This window comes from Panicum virgatum, chromosome 3N (assembly GCF_016808335.1).
Source record: "Panicum virgatum strain AP13 chromosome 3N, P.virgatum_v5, whole genome shotgun sequence".
In the NCBI taxonomy this organism is placed as follows: domain Eukaryota; kingdom Viridiplantae; phylum Streptophyta; class Magnoliopsida; order Poales; family Poaceae; genus Panicum; species Panicum virgatum.
Genome location: NC_053147.1, coordinates 31,648,395 through 31,673,729, shown reverse-complemented (window position 1 = coordinate 31,673,729; position 25,335 = coordinate 31,648,395). Strand labels below are relative to the sequence as shown.

General features: G+C 45.1%; 1 long non-coding RNA gene across 1 annotated transcript; it reads right to left on the bottom strand.

Moving 5' to 3' along the window:
* Positions 1–1,816: 1,816 nt before the first annotated feature.
* On the bottom strand, positions 1,817–24,270 carry LOC120668162. The gene is made up of 4 exons (XR_005672267.1): positions 24,226–24,270; positions 22,884–22,946; positions 17,310–17,453; positions 1,817–2,068 (listed from the first exon to the last, which is right to left on the bottom strand). It is a non-coding gene; the product is annotated as an uncharacterized LOC120668162 (long non-coding RNA).
* Between the last annotated feature and the right edge of the window lie 1,065 nt (positions 24,271–25,335).

Genomic DNA, 25,335 nt, shown 5'->3' with positions numbered 1-25,335 from the left:
GTGGCACCAGAGCACTCTTAGAAGGCTTCACAGCAGGATTTTCAGACTTGTCTTATGATGACAGATGCAAAGTCGATCAGAAATGTGTGCTGTAAGAAGCAGCAGGCAGTTTATAACAAATCGAGGAGCGTGTACCTTATAATTAGCTGTGCTCTTCACACTTTGTGGAGACTGCGGCGCATCAGATGTAGGTAAGGCAGGCCTAACTGGGGAGGCGTTGGAGGCATGGCTATCAATAGAGCTGGCAGCAAGTGGTGACATAGGAAGAGCCTGGTTCTGGTGAGAAGCACCCTGGTGAGAAGCACCATGCACGCTGGTGGTGCCACCTTCTGACAGCATGAGTGAGGATGTTTGGGATGTGGCCGGCATGGCTGGAATGACAGAGCCTCCTTGACCGACTTCTCCAACCACTGTGTTGACTTGGAGTGTTATGGTGCCGGAATCTATGGTGCTATCAGTAAAACTGATTATCCATGTGAACATCTTCTCAAGCAGCCTTGTAATCTCATCTGGAATGAAGTCAGTTGGGTTTTCAGGCACAAGGGTGTCAGCCGATTTCCTTGTCAGTCGCTGAGCTTGCCTCCCAAACAGAATGAACTCGGCAGCATTTGTGTCGTCACCAGCTAGTATGGATAACTTGAACCTATTGACGCTAAGATCAGAATAGGCAACAGAAAGTATCTGATCAAGAAGGATGAGAAGTTCAAATTCAGATAACTAACCTTGGATTGGGTATCCCAATGTTGTTACACTTAACATTTGTGCACTTGTAGGAATCACCATGGCGTTTTGCTGTCTTCATGCATTTCTTGCACGCATTGTACCACCAGTTGCTGCCGATCTTCTTTACAGTGACAGTGACTATAAACTCAATTTTCTGCATATAGTAGCATAAGTCAGAAGAGAACAAAGGCTACAATAAATTGTTGAATGAGACTAAACCTAAAAGATTCTAATAAAATCCTGACAGTAGAAGTGCAGTATGGAAGCAGCATGGAATGCGTGAAGGGATTGAAATTTGCACCTGGAACTCAAATGGATTGAGATCTAAAATCTCAGAGAGTTTTTTTCCTGAGCAGGTTCTTTTTGGACAGCAGCACTTGAGCTCTCAGACCAAGCAATTGGCTTTATACCCTGCTGTGGCGCTGTTAGGAATGATGAGGCATTAGAAGCTGCTGAATAAATACTGGCAATCTAAAAATTCAGCTATGTAGATGAGCACATCACCTAGCTAGAAGTTTCTTTGTGTCAGGAATGTCAGGATTGATGTACCACTTGCAAGACGAACTCCCGGACAAGGACATACCTCCAAAGCTTTTGACAAGAGTACCAACAAACAACACAACCTGTGGAGAAGTCTGGCCATCTTTGAGTACTTCATCTGCTGGGAAAGTTGTGGCACGCTCTGACCAAAGCACAACATCTAAGAGGATGTTGCTGCACCATTGATGAAAGGCTTAGTTAGAGATAGGCATTTAAACAAAATCCTATAACTATTGGTGGGGCGGGATCTATAGGCTGTAATACAATAGAAAAATTAGCCTAAAATGGCAGAATGTGCATAAGTATATATTGAGCAATAAAATCACCTTGGTGTCTGTATAGTGACGGTCCTCTTGGTGTTGCCGCCCTGCCTTAGCTTTGTTTGTGTTGTCCCAGTATTTGAAATGGCAGTTATGACTCCAATAACGTCTACATGGAGAAACAGGCATGGGTTAAACAGGGTACGTATGGAGGAATATACCGCATCGATACTGTAAAACGAATGTACACAACAGGAAAAGCATTGTTTACCTGTAAACTGTACCCTGCTGTCAATACGTGCTTGAAGCTGTTCTTGTGAGGCAATTGAGTAGACATACATTGGGAAAGCAGGAGGAACAGCAAGGACTTCTTCCACCTTGGTCCATTTTGTGAACACAAGCATCTGGTCATTTTCTACTGGCTTGTAGTAGATGTTGGAGGCTCTGACCCGAAAGTAGGAGAAGGTGTAGACACCGCCTTCCTTGACACGGTTCTTGAACAATTCATCAGCTGGAGGATAGACCTAAGCATGGATGCTATTACCCTGTTGAGGGAAAAAATAAACTGTGACACCCTTGGTGTCTGTACACTAAAGGACACTCCATTTAATTCAAATAAATCATGGAAGGGGATATCGGAATTAAATTCATAAGAAAAAGTCAAATATAATTCAAACCACATATTGGATATTGAATGTGTGGGCTAAAACAATTTAAAAACATATTCAAATCATGTTTGAAAAACTACACAAAAACAAGTTTGGGTTGCAGCTAGTACCTTAAATGACATGTGCCTAATTCATGTTTCAGCCAAATCCACTCAAAAATCAAAAAAAATCAAAGCCCTTCATTGCAAGTCTGAAATTATGAATTATTTCAAAATATGAACTTCAAATGAAAATTTGCCTAAAACAAAAGTTGTAGATCTTGAAAAGTTACACAAGTTTGGTATTCAACACTTTTTCATTTGAGCCCTCCAAGATAGAGATAATTTTAGTTTATTGGGAGGTCCCTGAACTTTTGAAATTTGCAAACGAGTCCCTGCTCCCCCTCCTCTCTCTGTTTCGCCGCAGCTCGCCAGTACGCCGCCGGTGGACCTCGTCCACGGCGCGCCCGCGGCCAAGTGGACCCGAGGGAGCCCTCCAAGGCCACTTGGCCTGCCCCTTGGCCCCTCGTCGCGCAGGCACGCGTCCCCGACGCCTCCGCGAGCCGCCACGACACCCGTCGGCTGCCAGCGCCGCCCGAGCTCGCCGGCAGGCCAGCTCCGACCTCCCCCGGCAGCGCGTTTCCTCCCAGGCGAAGAAAACTCGCCCCCTCTCACTCTCCCGCACCTATATAAACCCCCGGACCCAGTCCCGCGCGCGCGAACGCAACCTCCCCTGTTCTGCCTCCTCCTCCGTCGCCGGTGATGCCCTGCGTCGCGCCGACGAGCCTCCTCCACCCTTGCATTGCCCCGACCGAACCCCGTCGCGACTTCCTCGACCTCCAGTAAAGCTGTCAAGCCCAGCCTCGCCGGCCCGAGCTCGCCGGACCTCGCCGGACTTGAACGAACTCCCCGCCGTCTCTGCTCCGCCGTGGAGCCGCTTCCTCCGACCATCCCCGACCTAACCCCGACCACCCCAAGGTGCGCAAACGAGCCCTGACCCTTTTCCCCCACACCTCCCTCGCCGCCGACGACGGACCTCACCGGAATCGCTCGGATTCCGTGCGTGTACATGTGCCCAGGACCTCTTTGTAAGAGAAAAACTTGATTTTAGGGGTTAAACTGCAAAAGCTACATGAACTCAAGAACATGATTTTCAGTGAACTTCAAAAATGCGTATAAAATCGTAGAAAAATCAGAAAAATGTAATTCTAAATGTTATGGAATCTATGAGATGAACTCTACAAGTTTTGTTACATGCAAATCTTCATATTCTGTATAATTTTTAATCTAAAAAAAAGATTAGTATAAATGGCACATAAATGTTTTGGTAGTTTGGCTCACTAGATGGCTCTGAATTTTGGGTATGATGAACCTAGTAGAGTTACAAGCTTCTGGTAAAAAGATGAGCACAATTTGAGTTCATTTACTTGTGTCAATGATCATTTCCCCTAGATCTACTAGCTACCTTCATACATTAATGCTGGTTAAGGTAGACATGTTTTGGTTATGAAATTTTTTCTGTGAGAACATGGTACTGAATCCTTGTTTCTGTACAAGTTTGATAAATTTTTGATCTAGTTTTCTGTATGTCCCAATTATTGCTTGTTATATGAACTTAATTCATGGTATATAGATTCTTTGCTTAGAAAAATCTAGGTTTAATTCTGGAACTTTGTTTTAGCCTTTTAACCATGTCTGCAAAGTTTGAGAATAGTTACTGAGTTTTGCTCTAGTTAAAAATCTTGCTTAGTATATCAAGGCTAGGTTTGTTCTTTTTGTTCTGGGTAAAGTAGACCATATCTGATTATGAATTTTTGACATGATCTTAGCTAGAGTATATGCTTAATATGGTAAAAATTTCACCTGCAGTACTGATAATCTTGAAACTTGAATTAATATGCTAGCTCATGAAAAGTTAAATGCATAATTAATCCATCTGGAAGAAATAATGATTGATAATTTTTCTGAAGCATTTTTATTACATGTTTAGGCTCTGGTAAAATTTTGAGACTCATATCCTATGCAGAACTCTCTGTGGAATTTATTTTTTTGCTAGCATGTTACTTTTGTTAATTTTATAACTCCTGTTATTTGAGTAGATAAAATCTGGAAAAATTTTAGTACTGAGTATACCATGTCTAGATGCTTCTGTAAAAATTTTAGCATCAGAAACCATGTCTAACAACCTGTGCAATTTGGTGAATTTCCTATGTTAATCTGGTTGCAAGATTTTTCATGTTTAAATGCTTTGTTATTAGGTGCTGAAATTTCTACAGTAGATGCTAGAGTATCTGAGCTATTCTGCAGTAAATTTTCATCACTAGATCTTGAGTAGATTTTCTGTTATGAAATTGTGAAAACCTGCTATGTTTTAATGTTGAAAATGAAAACCAAACCCCCACACTCATTCATGAAGAAACATAGTGGTAATTACTACTCCATAAATGACTGCCCATGGAATGAAACTTGAGGTCATCACTGAATTAACTTTTGTTGGACTACAACTTTATCGTGAAGGAAAGAAAAATCATATCATGTCATAATAACACATCTTTGCATTCGCATGTAGAATCGGTTAATCTCGTTGACAGCGATTACGAATTGGTTCCTTCGGACTCTCTTACTGCGGCGGGCGTTGATCTTAACTGTACTAACGTAGCTCAAGACCTGGGCCAAGCCCCAGAGGACTCTCAGTTTGACAGTGCCCAAGAAGTCAAGCCCCGATGCATAACCCATTATTTTCCGCGTTAACTTTCATCTAACTATTTGTATATGTTGTAATAATTTTTATTTATGCATTTACGTTTTCTAGGCATTGATCGAAAACCTTAGATGCTTGACCCATAGGAACCTATGTTTGACATCCGAATCTTTTTATCGACTAATTTCCCCGCTAACTAGGAACGGTAGAAGTCGAGTGGTTTCCTGCCTCTCGCGAGCATCTAGGAATTGACTGACTTTAATTCCTGCTGAAATATAAGGACAACGGGCGGGGTTGTGTAGTTGTGATACCCTGCTGGTGTAGTTGAAATTGGTTAAGGTCGCGGTGTGTGGCTCATTTCGTTAAGCGTTTGAAAGTTCTAGCCAGATGCCGAGAAATATGGTAATCGGTAAGCTTAAGTACCTGATTGGACTGGCGAGTGGAACGACCATTCACCCTCTTTGTAGAAGTAGGATTTATTTTTGTCGCGACGTACGGGTGCAGAGTGGTTAGACTCTGTAGTCAGGGAGGGTGACCCAGATCCACGGACTGTAAAGAAAGGGAAAAAGTTGTGTGGGCGAAAGCGGCGTTGATCCCATGCGTGTGCGTTAGGTTCCCCTGGACAGGTTGAAATTCGATTCAGAATCGTCCGCCTCTCACGGCATGAGACTGCTTAACGTTTTCGGTCACATAGAGTAACAAGTGGAACATGACGATGATAATATTGCAGTATGGTTAAATGTTTGCTCTACCATGTTTGCGTAGAGTTAGATTACAAACTTAGAATGGTTAATTCAACTAGAATATGGCTAAGTAAAATCTGAAAGTAAGGATCAACTCTTAGTGGCATTTTTGACAAAATAAACCCCACAAACCAAAAAGCCTGGCATGTCTAGTTATCGAACTAAGTTATATCCGGTGACGGGTAAGTCTTGCTGAGTATTAGTATACTCAGCCTTACTTGTGGCACTATTTTTCAGGTATAAACTTTGAGGATATGATTGCGAGTCTGACTTGGCCATGCACTTTGCCTCCGGGCTGATCTGTTGAGTGGGATGGCCCTTCAGCTGGTGCTGACCACCCTCCCACTGAGTGACGCGTTTCGTACGGGCTTTATCGATGCGTCACCCGTTTCGCTAGTAGTCGTTTACTCCTTCCGCTGCAATAATCAGACATGAATAATTTGTGTAATTTGGACTTCTGTAGTACTTTGCTACTCTGAACATGGTTTGTAATAAATTTCCTTTCTGCTGCAAACTCTGAGATGTATGAGATGATCTGTGTTGTAATCTCTGGGCTCAACTTCGTGTGAGTGTTGTCTGTGCGATCCTGGAGTAGCGTGGCTTTTATCGAGGCTTCACTCGAGGAACAACCGGGGCGTGCCAAATTGGGTCAGAGTTGCCTAGCAACGAAGATCAGTGCACCCGGGCCCAGTATTTTGGGCGGTTCCGCCACAGCTGGCATCAGAGCTCGCAGACAGCCTACTAGAGATGGCAGCCTCAGTTTTCAAAACAACAAATTAAAACTTGACTTCAAAACTTGGTGGCTTATATTGTATGGCTAACTTCTAGCACATTACCTTCAGTATTTAAATTCCGCAATTTAAATTCTGCAACTACATCGTCGCCGCGGAGGTATGCTTACTCAGTCAGCTGAGGGAGTCTGACCTTCCCATCGGTGATGCGAGCCGAACGCTGGAGCTCAAGCAGTGGCCTACTTGAGCTGCTGCCCATATAGCAACCATCAGTTGAATATATGGGGAGTAATGGTTCGAAATTGGAATTCAATTCCCCGTCCAAGATGGTACTCAGTCAATACGTTACTTCGATGACATATGCTTAACGTTGTCCATATGGCGGGAATTGTATGGATGCCGGTTCTATAGTGATCGGTAATATATGAGAACGCTTTTGTGAGTGATGGCATAGAAGGTTCATTTATATACTGTCAATTTTCTGCAGGTACGCTAACTCGAAATCGAATCCTAGGCTAGACAGTTATATTGAGTAGTTATATAGCGAGAGAGTATTACGTATGCCACCGCTAACTAACTGCGTAAGACCAAGATTACTTGGCAGTTCTTTCTTTTGGTGAGGACGATTAGGATCTGCATTCATCCCTAAATCATCATCAAAGAAATGTGCACAAGAAATCGCAATCAAAAAGGATAAAAACCTATTCTTAAGGATAACCTAGGTAATCTGTGAAATCTGGAATTCTGTTTTCTTTGAATTTTTAAAATATGAAGATAACCTCAAATTAAGTTTGGCCTGTAGGATGAAATGTATCCACATAAATCACCAAACTACTGTAAAAAGTTGAGAATTTTTGAAGCCTTCTACCTTGATATTTCGAATTTATTGTACCCCTCTGCAAATCTGTCAAACTTGAGCAGTCTGTACCAACTGAATTTTCGACCTACTTAAGTTGCTCAAATGAAAAATTGTACAACATAAAAGTTGTAGGTAACTTGATGAAGAACTTACCAAAAAAATTTGAATTATCTTGGTTAACTGGTTTGGTAGTTATGGTCAAATTACACACTCTCTGGACAATCAGATTCCTGGTTTGACATCATTGCACCATCATGGTCATATCACCTTGTTAGGGTCTAATATGGCCTTCATGTTGACTAGATGAAATATTTCCCACTACCATAGGCATCTTCTGTAAATTTTTAAGAATTTTCGGAGCATGATATCTATAGTTTTGATCAATCTTTTTAACTGTTCAGAACCAGCCATCCTCTGTTTGACTGTCAGCTGATCCATCAGTCTTTTGTTGGGACAGATGGAAGCGCTGGTGATGATGGACGCGCAGGGGCACGTGCACTCAGCTTGTTTGCACTAGGACGGACTTCCTCGCCATCTTTGGGAACTCCTGAGTTCAGCCAGGTACCCCCAGCCACCGCTCTACGAGGGCCACGACTTCGTGGAGAGCGGGGTGCATCGTTGCACCGTTACGATGGTGATCCCACAGCACCCGCTCAACGGGTGGGAGCCGATCGTGACCCAGGTGATCGGCCACCGCTTGCTGGACACTTGGGAGACCACAGCGATGAGGACGATGATCACTTTTTGCTCTCAGCACCCGATGGAGGTTCTTGTGTCCGCGTTCGGGTTGTTCCCCACGCACGACCCGGCCAACCCGCTTTGGCGCGACAGGATGGCCAACGTGGCAGCGATCGCTACCCTCGACCCCGTTGGAGCACTGCGGACGACAGCCTTGTGCTTGGACAGACTTTACCACCTTCAGATCTCCCAGAGCTATGCCACCGCTCAGCTGATCAACCAGGCTCAGGCATTACACCTGACCGTCCAGCTGAGGGACGAGCAGCTTCGCGAGGCCAGTGACGAGCTCGAGAGCAGGGGTGCCTTGATCACCCAGCTCGAGGGCCAGGTCTAGGAGCTTCAGGACACCGTGATGGATCGCGATGCCACTATTCACTTCCTCGATGACCAGATCCATGACCTTCAGCTAGAGGTCGACGACGCCCAAGGGCAGCTCCACGAGATGCATGACGCCCTTCACGCACCACCCGACGAGATGCAGGTGGACGGTGAGGACGAGCCCCAGGAGGTTCAGGGTGTTTCTGAGGTTGACTTTGAGGAGCAGGCGCTGCAGCCCGCACTGGTCGAGACCCACTCTCCCGCGGAGAGCGAGGCATCGGTCAACATGTAGACCGAGGCGTTGTTTCCTGACTTTTGTAGACTCCTCTTAGTGTAGCCTAAATTTTGGATCAAGGGCTACTAGGCTAACTCAGAGTTGAGTAACCCCTTAGTACTGATGTTAGGAGTAATCAAGTAGAAGTGAGAGTATGATGGATGTAATGGATCTCTAATGCCACTTATGCTACTTATGTAAAGTGTTGGCAGACAGTGAAAAGCTGAAATCAGCAGCAAGTTCGAATTTTTATCCTTATTTACTTTCCGAATCAGCTCATGAGTTGAATACCAAAGTTGTTCCAAATTTCATCATCTAAATGATCACCAAATTTCAGCTCAAACAGAGGTGTACAGCAGGAGATATACGCAAAATACAGAGGCTCTGTTTTCTGTGGACTCAGAAAACCAGAGGAGTAGTAATTGAATTTTTCGACTAACTTACTCTGGGATTCTGACTTTGCGTTGACTACCAAAGTTGTAGGTCATGAAATTATATATCTCCTGTAAAACTTTCAAGTCCATATCATGCATAGAACTCCAGTTATGCACTTTTTCGTATCGACAGTTTTCTGTGTAACGCGATTTATGCCATTCCTATTCTTCCATTCCTGTCTTGAGTTGTATATTTCCATTTGAGATGTTGAAAATGTTGTGCCTAATGCAAACTACTCATGTTTCAGATGGTGGGATCAATTCGTGGAAGTCCTAGTGGTTTTGGAGCCGGAGGAAATGGCAATCCACCTCCACCTCCTCCACCACCGGGCATCGCTGAAGTCTTAGCCGCTCAAACCGAAATCTTGCGGCAATTGGTGCAAGCTCAATAGCAGCAGCGAGGTGGGCACCATGCTCATCAACCGCAAGAACCGAGCTATCAAGATTTCCTGAGTACGCAGCCCCCGCTTTTCACCAAGGCAGAAGAGCCACTCAATGCGGATGCTTGGATTTGCATGATTGAATCCAAGTTTTCTTTGATGTTTGTTCCTTGTTCCGAAGCGAACAAGACTCGCTATGCCACGTAGCAACTTCGCGGATCAGTTCGAATGTGGTGGGATCATTACCACGGAATGCTACCGGATGATCACGTGGTGAATTGGAATGAGTTCAAGGATGCTTTCCGAGCTCATCATATTCCGGCTGGTATTCTCGATCGGAAACTCGATGAGTTCTTGGCATTAACTCAGGGCACTCAAAACGTATTACAATATGCCCAGGCTTTCAACCACTTGAGTCAATATGCTAGTCACCATGCGAACACCGACGCTAAGAAGCGTGAACGTTTCCGTTGAGGCCTTAGTACCAAGTTACAAGAAAGGATGAATCTTGTTCGTGCGGACTCTATCAATGATTTAGTAAATTTGGCTATCACTCAGGAGGATCTCATTATGGCTCATCGTGCGGAGAAGAAGCGCAAGGCACCTGCTGGACCCTCGAGTGCCTATGCACCGAGGTATTGCATTGTGCAAAATAACCCACCCGCACCCTCTCAGAAGGCCCCTCAGCCAGGGCGTTGGATTTTTCGTCCTCCTCAGCAGCAGCATCCGGCTCGATTCGGGGCCACCTCAGCAAGCTCGATTTGCACCATAGCAGCAGTAGACCAGCCCTAGGCCGAATACTCAGCAAGCCGCTCGCCCTGACAACAATAACCACTGTTTCAAATGCGGGAGTCCGGATCACTTTGCCAAGATGTGCCCCCAGGCGGGACAATCTCAGGGCCAGGCTTCTCGCAGAAATGATCAGAACAAGGGCAAGAAACAAATTTTTCAAGTCAGGCAAGGCCGACTTAACTTTACCAACTTGGCTGATCTTTCAGAGGGAGTACCAATTATGTCGGGTACATTCTCTATAAACCATCACCACGCAATTATCTTATTCGATTCTGGTGCATCTCATAGCTTCATTAGTTCTAAATTTGGAGCAAAAGTTGGGTTAGATTTTTGTCACACCAAAGGCTCTTACATGATATCTACTCCGGGTCGTAAAGTAGCATCCAACCAAATGGTTAGAACCGCACCGCTTAAGTTGGGCAGTAAAATAATTTCAACCGATTTAATCCTATTACCACTAGAAGGAATGGATGTCATCCTAGGAATGGAATGGATGAATAGACATGGGGTACTGTTAGATATCTCTTCCCGAGCCATTGAAATAAATTCTCCAACTCATGGTCATTCGGTTCTATATTTACCTCATCACCAATGCAACCACTCTTGTGCCTATGCCATGAAAGAAATTCGTTTAGAAGATATTCCTGTAGTCCGGGAATATGCAGATGTTTTTCTGGACGACTTGCCTGGTATGCTACCAGATCGGGATATCAAATTTGTTATTGAACTGCAGCCTGGTACAACACCTATTTCAAAAAGGCCGTACCGAATGCCGCCTAAAGAATTGGCTGAATTAAAAATCCAGCTGCAAGAACTTCTGGACAAGGGTTTTATTCACCCAAGTGCTTCACCTTGGGGCTGTCCAGCATTATTCGTAAAGAAGAAGGATGACAGTCTGAGGTTGTGTGTTGACTACCGGCCTCTCAATGCGGTAACCATCAAAAATAAATATCCACTTCCCCGCATTGATGTACTGTTTGACCAATTGGCTGGAGCAAAGATCTTCTCCAAGATTGATCTTCGTTTCGGCGTATCATCAAATAAAAATCAGACCCTGCGATATTCCCAAGACCACATTCTCAACCAGATATGGTCTCTATGAATATCTAGTGATGTCTTTCGGTCTCACAAACGCTCCCGCCTATTTCATGTATCTCATGAACTCGGTATTCATGCCAGAACTTGACAAGTTTGTTGTGGTTTTCATCGATGATATTCTGATCTATTCCAAGAATGAGGTAGAATATGAACAACATCTGCGTATTATTCTTCAACGCCTTCGAGATCATAAGCTGTATGCGAAATTCTCCAAGTGTGAATTCTGGCTGGACACAGTCAAATTTTTGGGTCACACTATATCCAGTGAAGGCATCTCCGTTGACCCCAGCAAAGTTTAAGAAGTGATGGACTGGAAACCTCCTACTTCAGTTCATAAGATTCGCAGTTTTCTCGGCTTGGCGGGTTATTACCGTAGGTTTATTCCGGACTTTTTCAGAATTGCAAAGCCAATGACAGAACTGCTAAAGAAGGATGTCAAGTTTAAATGGGATGCAAAGTGCGATGAAGCATTCCATACATTGAGAGCACATTTAACCACAACACCAGTTTTAGCTCAACCTGACAACAACAAGTGCTACGATGTTTACTGTGATGCATCGGGTACTGTTCTTGGTTGTGTTCTAATGCAAGACAATTGGGTTATTGTATACGCTTCCCGAGCTCTTCGGCCACATGAGCTAAATTATTGATCTTGAGCTAGCAGCAGTTATTCATGCTCTTAAGATTTGGAGACACTATCTTATGGGCACTCACTGCAATATCTATACCGACCATAAGAGTCTCAAATACATTTTCACCCAAAGTGAGCTGAATATAAGGCAACGAAGATGGCTGAAATTAATCAAGGATTATGACCTGGAAGTTCATTATCATCCGGGCAAAGCCAATGTCGTAGCCGATGCGCTTAGTCGCAAGATTCACTGCAACTGCCTTTCAGCAGAGACGTACAAACAATCGTTGTGTGCTGAAATGCAAAGGTTGAATTTGGAAATCATTCCCCAAGGATCGTTGACTCACATTTCTGTGGAACCGACACTTCATGACCAAGTCAACATGGCACAATTATATGATAAGAGTGTCCGAATCATCAAACAGAAAGTGCTAGAGGGCGAAAACAAATACAAGTGTTTCCGTGTGGACCATAAAGAAATCTTATGGTTCGAGGATCGCCTTGTCATTCCTTAAAATCACGAACTGCGGAAACAAATTATGGACGAAGCATATCTCTCTAAATTTTCCATTCATCCGGGTAGCACCAAGATGTATCAGGATCTCAGGCAAAATTTCTGGTGGACTCGCATGAAGCGATAAATTGCTAGATATGTCGCAGAGTGTGACACATGTCAGAGAGTGAAGGCTAGTCACTTGAAAGTTGCTGGAACTCTCCAACCTCTGCCAATTTCGTCCTAGAAATGGGAAGATATCAGCATGTATTTCATTGTGGGCTTACCAAATACCTCTCAGCATCATGATTCCATTTGGGTTATTGTCGATAGGCTCACCAAGACCGCTCATTTTATTCCAGTACATACTAAATATCGAGGCCAAGAAGTATGCCGAGATCTATATCGATCGAATCGTCTGTTTGCACGGTGTACCTAAAACCATTATCTCTGATCGTGGTACTCAGTTTGTGGCAAGGTTTTGGGAGCAGCTCCAAGAGGCTCTCGGAACTAAATTAATTCGAAGCTTAGCTTACCATCCACAGACTGACGGATAGACCGAAAGGGTAAATCAAATTCTTGAGGACATGTTTCGAGAGTGTGTCATCCATTATGACAAGAACTGGGACAAATGTTTATCCTTGGCCGAGTTTGCTTATAACAACAGTTATCAGGCCAGTCTGAAAATGGCGCCATTCGAGGCTTTGTATGGTCGACAGTGTCGAACTCCTTTGAGTTGGACTCAGACTGGAGAACGCAAAATATTTGGACCCGAATTAGTGGTCGAGGCTGAGGAGAAGGTAAAAATAGTACAAGCAAATCTTTGAGCAGCCCAATCCCAGCAAAAGAGTTATTTTAATAAGAGAAGGGACCCTTTGAAGTTCAGAGTTGGTGACTATGTTTATTTACGAGTATCACCAACTTGAGGCGTTCAGCGTTTCGGAGTCAAAGGCAAGTTAGCACCTCGCTACGTCGGACCATATGAGATCATTGAAGAATGTGGACCCGTGGCTTATCGACTGCGACTTCCTTCGCGACTCGCAGCCATCCATGATGCTTTCCACGTATCCCAACTCAAGAAATGTATCCGAGTTCCGACTGAAATCATTGATCAATAGGAAATATCAGTGGAGCCCGATCTCTCTTATGTCGAATATCCACTTCGAGTCTTGGATCAAAAAGAGAGGTACTCGTCGAAAGGTGGTAAAGATGTACAAAATTTAGTGGTCACACCACACTGAAGAAGAAGCCACCTGGGAGACGGAGGACTATCTCAATCGACATTTTCCGGGTTTTCTTAGCTCTACCTCAGGTACCTTTATCTCTGTTCCTGCTTTATTCATCCAATCTCGGGATGAGATTCTTTTTAAGGGGGGTAGGTTGTGACACCCCTGGTGTCTGTACACTAAAGGACACTCCATTTAATTCAAATAAATCATGGAAGGGGATATGGGAATTAAATTCATAAGAAAAAGTCAAATATAATTCAAACCACAAATTGGATATTGAATGTGAGGGCTAAAACAATTTAAAAACATATTCAAATCATGTTTAAAAAACTACAAAAAAATAAGTTTGGGTTGCAGCTAGTACCTTAAATGACATGTGCCTAATTCATGTTTCAGCTAAATCCACTCAAAAATCAAATAAAAATCAATGCCCTTCATTGCAAGTTTGAAATTATGAATTAGTTCAAAATATGAACTTCAAATGAAAATTTGCCTAAAACAAAATTTGTAAATCTTGAAAATTTACACAAGTTTGGTATTCAACACTTTTCCATTTGAGCCCTCCAAGAAAGAGATAATTTTAGTTTATCGGGAGGTCCCTAAACTTTTGAAATTTGCAAACGAGTCCCTGCTCCCCCTCCTCTCTCTGTTTTGCCGCCGCTCGCCCGTACGCCTCCGGTGGACCTCGTCCATGACGCGTCCGCGGCCAAGTGCATCCGAGGGAGCCCTCCAAGGCCACCTGGCCTGCCCCTTGGCCCCTCCTCGCGCAGGCACGCGTCCCCGACGCCTCCCCGAGCCGCCACGATACCCGCCGGCTGCCAGCTCCGCCCGAGCTCGCCGGCAGGCGGGCTCCGACCTCCCTCGGCAGCGCGTTTCCTCCTAGGCGAAGCAAACTCGCCCCCTCTTACTCCCCACGCCTATATAAACCCCCAGACCCAGCCACGCGCGCGCGAACGCCGCCTCCCCTGCTCCGCCTCCTCCTCCATTGCCGGCGATGCCCTGCATCGCACCGATGAGCCTCCTCTGCCCCTGCATTGCCCCAACTGAACCCTGTCGTGACTTCCTCGGCCTCCAGTGAAGCTGTCAAGCCCAGCCTCGCCGGCCCGAGCTCGCCGGAGCTCACCGGACTTGAACGAACTCCCCCGCCGTCTCTGCTCCGCCGTGGAGCCGCTTCCTCCGACCATCCCCGACCCAACAACGACCACCCCAAGGTGCGCAAACGAGCCCTGACCCTTTTCCCCCACACCTCCCTCGCCGTGCATGTACATGTGCCCAGGACCATATCTGATCATGAATTTTGGACATGTTCTTAGTTAGAGTATATTCTTCCTATGTTAAAATTTTCACCTGCAGTACTGATCATCTTGAAACTTGAATTAATACGCTAGCTCATGAAAATTTAAATACATAATTAATTCATCTAGTAGAAATAATGATTGATAATTTTTCTGAAGAATTTTTAGTCCATTTTTAGGCTCTGGTAAAATTTTGAGACTCATATCCTATGAGAACTCTCTGTGGAATTTATTTTTTTGCTAGCATGTTGCATTTGTTAATTTTATAACTCCTGTTATGTGAGTAGATCAAATCTGGAAAAATTTCAGTACAGAGTATGCCTTGTCTAGATGCTTCTGTAAAAATATTAGCTTCAGAAACCATGTCTAACAACCTGTGCAATTTGGTGAAGTTCCTATGTTAATCTGTTTGCAAGATTTTTCATGTTTAAATGCTTTGTTGTTAGGTGCTGAAATTTCTACAGTAGATGCTAGAGTATCTGAGCTGTTCTGCAGTTAATTTTCATCACTAGATCTTGAGTAGATTTTCTGTTATGAAATTGTGAAAACCTGCTATGTTTTAATGTTGAAAATGAAAACCAAACCCCCACACTCATTCATGAAGAAACATAGTGGTAATTACTACTCCATAAATGACTGCCCATGGAATGAAATTTGAGATCATCACTGAATTAACTTTTGTTGGACTACAACTTTATCGTGAAGGAAAGAAAATCATATCATGTCATAATGACACATCTTTGCATTCGCATATAGAATCGGTTAATCTCGTTGACGGCGATTACGAATTGGTTCCTTCAGACTCTCTTACTGCGGTGGGCATTGATCTTAACTGTACTAACATAGCTCAAGACCTGGGCCAAGCCCCAGAGGACTCTCAGTTTGACGGTGCCCAAGAAGTCAAGCCCCGATGCATAACCCATTATTTTCCGCGTTAACTTTCATCTAACTATTTGTATATGTTGTAATAATTTTTATTTATACATTTATGTTTTCTAGGCATTGATCGAAAACCTTATATGCTTGACCCATAGGAACCTATGTTTGACATCCGGATCTTTTTATCGACTAATTGCCCCGCTAACTAGGAACGGTAGAAGTCGAGTGGTTTCCTGCCTCTCGCGAGCATCTAGGAATTGACTGACTTTAATTCCTGCTGAAATATAAGGACAACGGGCGGGGTTGTGTAGTTGTGATACCCTGTTGGTGTAGTTGAAATTGGTTAAGATCGCGGTGTGTGGCTCATTTCGTTAAGCATTTAAAAGTACTAGCCAGATGCCGAGAAATATGGTAATCGGTAAGCTTAAGTACCTGATTGGACCGGCGAGTGGAACGACCATTCACCCTCTTTGTAGAAGTAGGATTTATTTTTGTCGCGACGTACGGGTGCAGAGTGGTCAGACTCTGTAGTCAAGGAGGGTGACTCGAATCCACGGACTAGAAAGAAAGGGGAAAAGTTGTGTGGGCGAAAGCGGCGTTGATCCCATGCGTGTGTGTTAGGTTCCCCTGGACAGGTTGAAATTCGATTCAGAATCATCCGCCTCTCACGGCATGAGACTGCTTAACGTTTTCGGTCACATAGAGTAACAAGTGGAACATGACGATGATAATATTGCAGTATGGTTAAATGTTTGCTCTACCATGTTTGCGTAGAGTTAGATTACAAACTTAGAACGGTTAATTCAACTAGAATATGGCTAAGTAAAATCTGAAAGTAAGGATCAACTCTTAATGGCATTTTTGGCAAAACAAACCTCACAAACCAAAAAGCCTGGCATGTCTAGTTATCGGACTAAGTTATATCCGGTGACGGGTAAGTCTTACTGAGTATTAGTATACTCAGCCTTACTTGTGGTACTGTTTTTCAGATACTAACTTTGAGGATATGATTGCGAGTCTGACTTGGCCGTGCACTTTGCCTCCGGGCTGATCTGTTGAGTGGGATGGCCCTTCAGCTGGTGCTGACCACCCTCCCACTGAGTGACGCGTTTCGTACGGGCTTTATCGATGCGTCACCCGTTTCGCTAGTAGTCGTTTACTCCTTCCGCTGCAATAATCAGACATGAATAATTTGTGTAGTTTGGACTTCTGTAGTACTTTGCTACTCTGAACATGGTTTGTAATGAATTTCCTTTCCACTGCAAACTCTGAGATGTATGAGATGATTTGTGTTGTAATCTCTGTGCTCACCTTCGTGTGTGTGTTGTCTGTGCGATCCTGGAGTAGCGTGGCTTTTATCGAGGCTTCACTTGAGGAACTACCGGTGCGTGCCAAATTGGGTCAGAGTTGCCTAGCAATGAAGATCAGTGCACCCGGGCCCAGTATTTTGGGCGGTTCCGCCACATAAACAGCCCATAATTACTGGTTAACAACAGATAAGAGAGGCTGGAGGGGTAAATTAAGGAGCAGATCAGAGGTGCTTACCTCCTCATCAATGAGGACCATGTCAGCGTGAAGGAGTTTTGTTTCGTTATTAGTGTCATAGAAGTTCCAGAACCTGGAAACGTGAACGCACACGCGATCGCTGCAGTTCCCAGTCAAAAGGTTTGGGAGAAGCAGGTCAGCCATCTGCAAACACAAGAAAACAGTGTGAACATAGGCAGCTAACCTGAACAGAGCATGAATAGAAAATATGAAGGACAGCAGCCAATCAAGAATAGGATCTTAGCAAAATGCAAAGAACCATTGTCTATTCGTATTAGGCATAAATCAGCAAAAAGCACAAGGGTTTCTTGCACAGTGGAGGTCTCAAAATAGAATCCTATAAGCCCACAAAATCTATGTACAACAAAAAAATTTGCACTGCAAAGGTCTAGGCTGCTGCCGCGTCAGCGGCAGCAAGAACCTCTCGATGCACCACATTGCGAGTTTGAGATCCACACGTTCCATCATCGTTCTCGATCAAAATCCTAAGTCCACTTCTTGACATGGCTCTTGAAATCGCAACATACAGCTGCCCGTGTGTAAACACAGGTTTTTTTAGATAAAGGCCTACTCTTGATAGTGTTTGGCCCTGGCTTTTATTAATTGTCATCGCATAGCACACGTGGACAGGGAATTGCCTGCGCTGCAAAGTGAAAGGCCATTTTACATCAGTTGTGTTAAGAGCTGTTCTAGGTATAAAAACGGTCTCTCCAATATTTGTCCCTGTTAGCATCATACAGTGCAAAAGGCGCTGACCAGTTTCAGTAACAAGAAGCCTAGTTCCATTGCAAAGGCCTATACTTTGGTTTAAGTTCCGTAACAGCATCACTATGGTTCCTTTTTAAGCACAAGTTTATGTGTAGGGAAATTATTTGCTTCAATAGAGTTTAGAAATTCAACGGGATACACGATGTCAAAATCAGGAATCTGCTCTGATGTTTTTGATATGGTGTCGCAGCTTATATATGTCATAGCATCGCCATGCAGCATGGAGACAATGTAGCTATTGATTTCATCGACCGTTTGGTTATTTGGGCAGACAATGGCTCGGGAAGATAAATATGAAGGATCGCGATAGCGTCTTAGCAAACCAGGATAGACCTCGGATACAAGGGCAGCAATCTTGTCACCCTCGGTGTGAATTAGTAGATCGTCAGGAATAGTAACCCATGAGGGCTCGTGTTCGTCCCCTCTCCTCTCGGTATGGACAGTGTCGTCACCAACTGCTAGGATCCATTCACTAAAGCGCTGAAGCTCATCGCGCTGGGCCCCTTGCAATGAAGGGTCCCGCAGGCGCATGTTGGTATGCAATTTAAGGAGAACTACATGCCTCCATAGCCTAGAGTTCGTAATTGATGCGCCAACCACAGCTGCACGCGAACCCTTTCGAACCACAGGCAAGATTTGCCTAAAATCACCGCCAAGAACGACAAGCTTGCCTCCAAAAGGAAGCATGGCATTGCCAGGTTTATGCTCAGACAGAATGTCCTTCATCGTTCTATCCAACGCCTCGAAACAGCAACGGTTGGTCATTGGGGCCTCGTCCCATATAACAAGCGACGCTACCTGTATAAGTTCAGCAAGCATAGTACCCCTTTTGACAGAACATACGGCAGTTTCAGTTATGTCAAACGGTATTTTAAAGCGCGAGTGCGCAATGCGTCCTCTAGGCAACAGCAAGGAAGCCACCCCAGATGATGCAACTGCCAGGACATTTTTTCAGAGCGGAGTCTAGTTATAATAGCGTTCCATAAAAATGTTTTTCCAGTCCCACCATGACCGCACATAAAAGAAAAAACTAGCTGACCCGTTTAAAATGCAGTTAGTGATTCGATCGAAAACATTTTTCTGGTCAGGGTTTAGCTGTGACACTAAGGATGAAGCGTGCATGGATAGCATCAAAGGCTCAGTATCAAGCTCATCGTTAATTAGTCGGTTATCATACAGACCATAGGTTTGTATTGTCAAACTCGGCAGACCATACATGGCTATGTCCCCCCCCCCCCCAGTTTGCAAACATATCTGTCAGTTTTAGTATAAGAATGTTCATCAGCTGCTCGTGCGGAACAGCATATCCGGGGTTGCCAAGAGCATTCACAAGTCCTTTGCGTATATCATCGGTAAGGTAAAGCCAGTACTTATCAAATAAATCACAAACATTACCGATAGAGCAGTAAAGCACAACGGTGACAAATAGATATCTAAGCTGATAGGATGATGCTGAGACAATAGCCTCATCAAACAATAGGATCCACTCATTGTCGCTCTCTAGCAACCCTCTTGCCTCGCACGCCTCTCGGTATGTGTTGTACACCCTACCGTTGAACATTCGGACATCAGCATAGTTTGTCGCACCTTTAACTATCATCAAGAGCATGCACAAATAGTAGAGCTCCCTAGCGGTTGGATGCACATAATACATGCAACCAATTTTGGCACAAGGTGCCCTTTTCCGCCAACAACGGTCAGAAGCACACCAAGTCCATTCTTTAGGGAAATCACAGTAGGTCAGGTTTCTAGCATCACTGTGTTTTGCATTAGCATCGAACCATGCAGTCAACATTGTGCTTTTCGCTGCTGGGCTAGAAAGCAAAGCTTGCAAATCAGCCCCTGGCTCATAACGGACATGGTTCATTCCAGGAAGATGAACACACATCCGCTCTACAGGAGGTACTCTGTAGTGGATATCATACTCAAAGGCACGCCACAAGGCTTCGCAGATAAATAGGTATCTAGCGTCTATGTACTCCTGAATCTCATCGCGTGGAGCTAAGCCAGGGCCAGGAGAGGCGTTAGCTGTTTTCGAAGTAACCTCAAAGTAAATTTTGGCCCTATCGCTTCCTTTAGTGATGTATTTGAACAAGTACTTGATCATATTTGATTTATTGCACCATTCAACGTTGATATGTGCATTGTATTTCTTAAGAAGGTTCATGTTATAGGGCACAACGTTTCTGTTATCCAGTCTAACACCATTCTTGATCACATGCCAACCGTCTTCCCTACGCCGGTAGATGGTGAAGCCAAAGTCATCTACTATAGTTTCTTCCTGGAAAGACTTAGGGAAATTCTTTGAGCACTTATCGTCCTTCATGCATGGGCATTTTTTATTGTCATTGCCACATGGACCATGTATCATAAATTCATCAACTAATGCATAACCAAGTGGGTCAACCTCTATGTCAGGTATTTCTGCACAGATAAAGTGATCAACAGTGGAAGCGTTAAAGTGCGCATTTGAATCGGCCAGCCACACAAGGCAATGTATATGGGGAAGGCCACGCTTTTGGAACTCAACTGTGTATAGAACTGCAGGATTAGTAGGGCTAGTTAGTCATGCTTACAGGAAGCATAGAAAATTGGCAATACCTGCCAGATTATATGGAGGCCTACCTGCCCGAACAGCGCCAAAGGTCCTGCCCTCTCTTATATCTTCTATGAACTCGTCAACTTTCATATGAAAGACTCGCACAACTAAGTCAGATCGGTCGCTTAGTAATTGGCCTGGCTCATAACGAAGGGCATCAGCTATTTCTCTCCATTTTGTATTGCATGTAAAAGTCACAAAAAGATCTGGAGGTCCAAATACTCTGCATATGGCCATTGGGTCCTGAAAGTTCATTACATGGTACCTTCTACCCCTAGTGAAGCTTGCAGGAACAACCATCCTACCGCCAACAGAGTCCGCGGAAGTCAAACCTTTGTCAATCGCATCAGCTATTCCCTGAACAGATTCATAGCGAAGTTCTTTCTGGTGGTCAGCTATCCATTTTAGCCTAGAGCCTTCAACAGTCGAATAAAAGTCAACAACTAACTGATCACTCAATCTACCATAGCAAGTATAGGGATTTGGTTCGTTAAGCCTATAGTGCATATGGAATCTACCGTACTCGAGCATGGTAACATATTTACGTGTGATGCCTTCCTGGTCTGCATCTGTGTATCTAATGCCAAGATGGAACCCGTGCTCGCCATAGGGAAACAGAAGTGGGTATTGAAGGGACATGTAGCATGGGTGCAGGCAGGAAACCCGTTTCAAACAGCCGTTTTTAGAATTAACAAGGATGTCGTAGGTATATTCATCAGCTGAATAGCCACCGACTATTATCGCTACTATTTCACCACTGGTCGGCAGATTGTACTGGACATCTTGCCTAGAATTACATCCTAGCAGCCTTAGAGTTAGTGACTGGTCGCCAGCATCCTCCAATCGTTCTCTAGCGCAACGAAACGCCTTCACAAGGTTGTTGTGGCTGTCCAACATTTGTAAAAGGGATAGCGCTATCGTTTGGTCGGGCTGGTTAGCGGAGCCACCATCATCTTCGAAAAGGGAAAGCTGTTTCTGTGCCTCGTGTTCAGGGTCATGTACGTACAGCTGGGCAAATTTAGGTTTAGCACCACGCTGGGGCACCAAAGAACCTATACGGTAGTGGACAACCCCATTTATCTTAAAGACATAAGGAGCAGTACCATTGTTTATCGTCTTATCAACACGTGCACCTAAAGAAGTGAATGCAAACAGGGAATTATACGACCTTATCTGCCTAAGAAACCGCTTTGATTGCGCATCACCATCAAATCTGAGGAGGTTAGATAGAGGTGCAGGAGGTCTTTTGAAAGGTTTTAGATCGATTTTTCCGGCTCTACAGCAAAGGTTGTACACAACTTTTCTTTTCGATAGGTTTGTTGCGCTTTTCACTTGTTCTTGAAACCAAAACACAGCACCGCAGTACGGGCACTCATCAGATGGGCCACCGTAGTATGATCTGCCTGGGTAAGCTTCTACAGGAGCGGAAGGCAGGATCAGTGTTATATGGCTAGCAGGTCAAAGAATTAAAAGGCGATCTAAAAGGATAGATGGAAGACCTTTTAGCTTGTCTACAGAAGCCTTGTTAGGAGGGATTGGCAGAGTAACAGCAGGATCATTCATAGAGCATCTCTTATAGCGCATCCTACTGGTTCGGTAACGGCGGTTCTGCGCAGCGATGTTTGCAGGACAGTCCATCAAGGATCATTTTCCTGCTCATTTCAGATTAGTAAAGGATCGTCGTTGAAGCTCGCGGGTAATTCAATGGATCATTTAGGTCTGGAACTAACTCACTTGTTTTTGTTGGGGGAAACGGAGTCTGGTGACAAGGCTGGCCAAAGCGCACCAGATATGGCTGGCTGGATGGACCAAACAACCCAGGCTCGCAGGAATGGCCACTGCCGCTAGCAAAAGCATGCTCGCTAGAGCAGCCGAACGAACGGACAATAGGGTAAGCATGTAGGACACTCTGTGGCACAGCCCTCCTTTTTTGGACCTTCTCACGACAACGTGCCACTCTCTCACTCGCACACCCAGCCATGGCTAAACAAAAAGAACAGCAGGAAGCATGTACTAAATATTTAATAAAACATGCGCACGCACAGCAGCTACTCAGATATAAATGCATAGGGAAAGTCTCCAACATAGAAGATGGGCTGGGGTAAAAGAAGCACAAGACCAGGAGAGAGAGGTGCACATAGAGAGGGGGAATGGATCGCATATAAAAGAGCTGATATGAAAGGAAGGCAAAGACGAACATGACTTACCTTCACAAGAACACGTTGCAGCAGAAGCAAAGCAGGGACCAGCTTGTGCCCAGCAGCAGCAGCCTAGCAACCATATAGCAGAACACACATAAATACAATTTGGTAGCTTCAGAACATATATAAATAAAATTTCATATCTGCAAACTGTCCTATAGGGGTCACATAACAAACTTTTTAAAAAGGACACCACAATAGCAAGACACAGGAAGGGAGAAGCCTCATACTTGAAGAGGCACAACCTCTGGACATGTCAAGGCCGTAGCCATAAGGCCTGAATATATCAATCTAAGGCTACAAATCAGTAAATTCTGTTTGGGCAAACAGTCTTTAATAGCTTGAACATGCAAAGAACCATTAACTCTAAAGTCTCCAACAGCAAGGAAGTCACCCAATAATGGAGAAGCAAACACTACTAATACATTTCAGAGCATCCTGTGCACTAATACATTATTAGCACATGCAATTAAATTAACAGATAATTCAGATTTCCATTAGTTCATATTACACAACACACATCTCAAAAGCATGCACCCCATCGATTTGTCTCACACCAAAAGCAACTGAAGGGCAAGAATCTGATGGTGCATTCTAATGCAACCATCCAGAATCTGTCTTTTTTTAAGCAAATAGATAGAATTTCTATAGATCTGTCAAATGGCAAAATCATGTTCCAGAAATGCAAACAAGACAGGTCTAGTCAGATGCTAAGACAATCATCACAATGTAGGCATAAATTTGTGTAAATAAACTCAACCACGCCTTGACAATCTGGTACACATGATTTCTATGCAAAATTAAATAGATCAAAGTAAGAGTCACCATATTATCACAACCACCCACAATCTATAAAAAGCCTATCTTGGCAGATATTTATTTGTCGTTCTAGATCAAAACTATCCCGATGCTAAGTGCTAGGTTTAACAACTCTTTAAAAGGCACCACCACAAGAGCATCATACATGGTTAAATATACTGCATAGACACTACAATAAACAGCCAACCCATATTGAGGAACACATGAAAGAAACCACACCAAAGCATTTGTTCAGAGACTGTGACAATAGAAGCTGTACATAAGACCACTTGCACAAACTTTGCCGAGGTGATCCTCAGACAAGTTCTTCCAAATGAAAGATCCAGCAAGAACCACATATAAGAAAAAAAGATCACAACATAAAGCATCAAGACACGATAGCTCTCTATCTAGTAGCACACACACATCAGCTCCACAGGAACACCCAGCTCAACAAAAGCAATCATCTAATAGCAGCAGGGAACAACAGCACAAATGAAATCGTTTAAATCTAAGGAAAGACTGAAGCTTAGATGTACAGCGAGCGTACCTTGAAGATCTGTAGCGCAGGCAAACCCAACGCGAACGCAGCTTCATAATCGAAGAGAATCCAAGAGAGCAAGGACCAATGCATGAATCAAAAAAAAGCGGCGGCATTAGGGAAATCATGCAAGGACCAAGGCAAGGCACGCCAGTAGGAAGCAAGAGAAGGCAGTGGAGGAGGACCTACCTCTCCCAGCAGATCGAGGTCGAAACCCTAGGTTACGTGCACTATCGCGGATCCAGCTCCTGCAGAACACGAGGACGAATATAGACATCAGGCTAGGATCTAGCAATGCGCAACCAAAGGAAAGATCGGCGACGGCAAGAGGCGCATGGGCTCACAGATCCTCAGATTGCAGAGCAGATGGGAAAAGCGGCCGGCAGAGAGGAAGAACACGAGGAGGAGAGCAGAAGGGAGAAGAAACGGGGGAAGAGGAGGAAGAGGAGGGGGAAGGGCCGCGGCTCTTATCTCGGCGGGAAACGGGCCGGGCATTAAGCTCCGGGAGCATGCCGACGCGACGAGGTGGTCTCGGGGCACGGCTCCGACAGGACGTCGGGAGAGGCGCCACCTGCGCACTGTTCTGGTGGGGGGCCACTGTTTCGGCGCGGTGAGGCGAGCGAATCCAAGGCGGATCCAGCCGCGCCCAGCTGGAAAGGCACTGTGTCCGCCGCAGCCGCGCACCCGGGCGCCGCTCCCTTCCCCCGCCACAGCCAGCCGGGCTCCACAGCGAGGCACCCCCACCGATCAGACTGTGGATGAGGGCCGGCCGGCCACGCGCCGCTCGCTTCGACGCGTCGCCGCCCGCGCTGCGGTCCGCCCCGGCCCTATCCACCAACGCGGTGGACGCCCTCTCCACCCTAGCCGCAGGGAGCTGCGTCGCCACCATTCGAGCTCCACCGGACGGCAGGCCCACTGGGCAGCGAGCGCGGGAGCCCAGGAGGCCGCAGGCACGCCACAGAGCGCGCTCCCTCCCGCCGCGCGGCACGCGCCGCAGCAAGGCGCTGCCACCGCCAAACGGGCTCCACCCGACGGCTGGCCCACCGGTCAGCGAGCCCCGGCACTTACGTGGCCGCTGCCACCGCGCGGAGCGCGCTCTCGCTCCCGCGCCGCGGTAAG